Genomic DNA, 3,398 nt, shown 5'->3' with positions numbered 1-3,398 from the left:
AATCCTCTCATGACTGTGTTTGCTTTGTTCTTGCTTGGTACTTTCAATGGGCGTTGTCTGAGGTGGGATTCGCACCCACGCCTCCTGGGGAGACTGCGACCTGAACGCAACGCCTTAGACCGCTCTTCCATCCTGGCAGCTAGTAATGCTCTCTTGACTGTGTTTGCTTTGTTTTTGCTTGGTACTTTCAATGGGCTCTGTCTGAGGCGGGATTCGAACCCACGCCTGCTGGGGAGACTGCGACCTGAACGCAACGCCTTAGACCGCTCTGCCATCCTGGTAACTGGTAATGCTCACTTGACTGTGTTTGCTTTGTTATTGCTTGGTACTTTCAATGGGCTCAGTCTGAGGTGGGATTCGAACCCACGCCTCCTGGGGTGACTGCGACCTGAACGCAACGCCTTAGACCGCTCTGCCATCCTGGTAACTGGTAATGCTCTCTTGACTGTGTTTGCTTTGTTATTGCTTGGTACTTTCAATAGGCTCTGTCTGAGGTGGGATTCGAACCCACGCCTCCTGGGGAGACTGCGACCTGAACGCAGCGCCTTTGACCACTTTGCCATCCTGGCACCTGGTAATGCTCTCTTGAATGTGTTTGCTTTGTTCTTGCTTGGTACGTTCAATGGGCTCTGTCTGAGGCGGGATTCTAACCCACGCCTCCTGGGGAGACTGCGACCTGAACGCAACGCCTTAGACCGCTCTGCCATCCTGACACCTGGTAATGCTCTCTTGACTGTGTTTGCTTTGTTCTTGCTTGGTACTTTCAATTGGCTCTGTTTGAGGCGGGATTCGAACCCACGCCTCCTGGGGTTACTGCGACCTGAACGCAACGCTTTAGACCGCTCTGCCATCCTGGCAACTGTTAATGCTCTCTTGAATGTGTTTTCTTTGTTCTTGCTTGGTACTTTCAATTGGCTCTGTCTGAGGCGGGATTCGAACCCACGCCTCCTGGGGTTACTGCGACCTGAACGCAACGCTTTAGACCGCTCTGCCATCCTGGCAACTGGTAATGCTCTCTTTACTGTGTTTGCTTTGTTCTTGCTTCGTACTTTCAATGGGCTCTGTCTGAGGCGTGATTCGAACCCACGCCTCCTGGGGAGACTGCGACCTGAACGCAACGCTTTAGACCGCTCTGCCATCCTGGCATCTGGTAATGGTCTCTTGACTGTGTTTGCTTTGTTCTTGCTTGGTACTTTCAATGGGCACTGTCTGAGGTGGGATTCGAACCCACGCCTCCTGGGGAGACTGCGACTTGAACGCAACGCCTTAGACCGCTCTGCCATCCTGGCAGCTGGTAATGCTCTCTTGACTGTGTTTGCTTTGTTCTTGCTTGGTACTTTCAATGGGCACTGTCCGAGGTGGGATTCGAACCCACGCCTCCTGGGGAGACTGCGACCTGAACGCAACGCCTTAGACCGCTCCGCCATCCTGGCACCTGGTAATGCTCTCTTGAATGTGTTTGCTTTGTTCTTGCTTGGTACTTTCAATGGGCACTGTCCGAGGTGGGATTCGAACCCACGCCTCCTGGGGAGACTGCGACCTGAACGCAACGCCTTAGACCGCTCCGCCATCCTGGCAGCTGGTAATGCTCTCTTGACTGTGTTTGCTTTGTTCTTGCTTGGTACTTTCAATGGGCTCTGTCTGAGGTGGGATTCGCACCCACGCCTCCTGGGGTTACTGCGACCTGCACGCAACGCTTTAGACCGCTCCGCCATCCTGGCAACTGGTTATGCTCTCTTTACTGTGTTTGCTTTGTTCTTGCTTGGTACTTTCAATGGGCTCTGTCTGAGGTGGGATTCGCACCCACGCCTCCTGGGGTTACTGCGACCTGCACGCAACGCTTTAGACCGCTCTGCCATCCTGGCAACTGGTTATGCTCTCTTTACTGTGTTTGCTTTGTTCTTGCTTGGTACTTTCAATGGGCTCTGTCTGAGGCGTGATTCGAACCCACGCCTCCTGGGGAGACTGCGACCTGAACGCAACGCGTTAGACCGCTCTGCCATCCTGGCACCTGGTAATGCTCTCTTGACTGTGTTTATTTTGTTCTTGCTTGGTACTTTCAATGGGCTCTGTCTGAGGTGGGATTCGAACCCACGCCTGCTGGCGTGACCGCGACCCGAACGCAACGCTTTAGACCGCTCTGCCATCCTGGCAACTGGTAATGCTCTCTTTACTGTGTTTGCTTTGTTCTTGCTTGGTACTTTCAATGGGCTCTGTCTGAGGCCTGATTCGAACCCACGCCTCCTGGGGAGACTGCGACCTGAACGCAACGCCTTAGACCGCTCTGCCATCCTGGCACCTGGTAATGCTCTCTTGACTGTGTTTATTTTGTTCTTGCTTGGTACTTTCAATGGGCTCTGTCTGAGGGGGGATTCGAACCCACGCCTGCTGGGGTGACTGCGACCTGAACGCAACGCCTTAGACCGCTCTGCCATCCTGGCAACTGGTAATGCTCTCTTTACTGTGTTTGCTTTGTTCTTGCTTCGTACTTTCAATGGGCTCTGTCTGAGGCGTGATTCGAACCCACGCCTCCTGGGGAGACTGCGACCTGAACGCAACGCCTTAGACCGCTCTGCCATCCTGGCACCTGGTAATGCTCTCTTGACTGTGTTTGCTTTGTTCTTGCTTGGTACTTTCAATTGGCTCTGTCTGAGGCGGGATTCGAACCCACGCCTCCTGGGGTTACTGCGACCTGAACGCAGCGCCTTCGACCGCTCTGCCATCGTGGCACCTGGTAATTCTCTATTGACTGTGTTTGCTTTGTTCTTGCTTGGTACTTTCGATGGGCTCTGTCTGAGGCGGGATTCGAACACACGCCTCCTGGGGAGACTGCGACCTGAACGCAGCGCCTTTGACCGCTCTGCCATCCTGGCACCTGGTAATGCTCTCTTGAATGTGTTTGCTTTTTTCTTGCTTGGTACTTTCAATGGGCTCGGTCTGAGGCGGGATTCGAACCCACGCCTCCTGGGGAGACTGCGACCTGAACGCAGCGCCTTTGACTGCTCTGCCATCCTGGTAACTGGTAATGCTCTCTTGACTGTGTTTGCTTTGTTATTGCTTGGTACTTTCAATGGGCTCTGTCTGAGGTGGGATTCGAACCCACGCCTCCTGGGGAGACTGCGACCTGAACGCAGCGCCTTTGACCACTTTGCCATCCTGGCACCTGGTAATGCTCTCTTGAATGTGTTTGCTTTGTTCTTGCTTGGTACTTTCAATGGGCTCGGTCTGAAGTGGGATTCGAACCCACGCCTCCTGGGGAGACTGCGACCTGAAAGCAACGCTTTAGACCGCTCTGCCATCCTGGCAACTGGTAATCCTCTCATGACTGTGTTTGCTTTTTTCTTGCTTGGTACTTTCAATGGGCTCTGTCTGAGGCCTGATTCGAACCCACGCCTCCT

The sequence above is a fragment of the Idiotropiscis lumnitzeri genome, unplaced genomic scaffold (genome assembly GCF_059441095.1).
Source record: "Idiotropiscis lumnitzeri isolate Australia: NSW breed Sydney's pygmy pipehorse unplaced genomic scaffold, RoL_Ilum_1.0 HiC_scaffold_29, whole genome shotgun sequence".
Taxonomy (NCBI): Eukaryota; Metazoa; Chordata; class Actinopteri; order Syngnathiformes; family Syngnathidae; genus Idiotropiscis; species Idiotropiscis lumnitzeri.
This window is presented reverse-complemented; position numbering follows the sequence as displayed.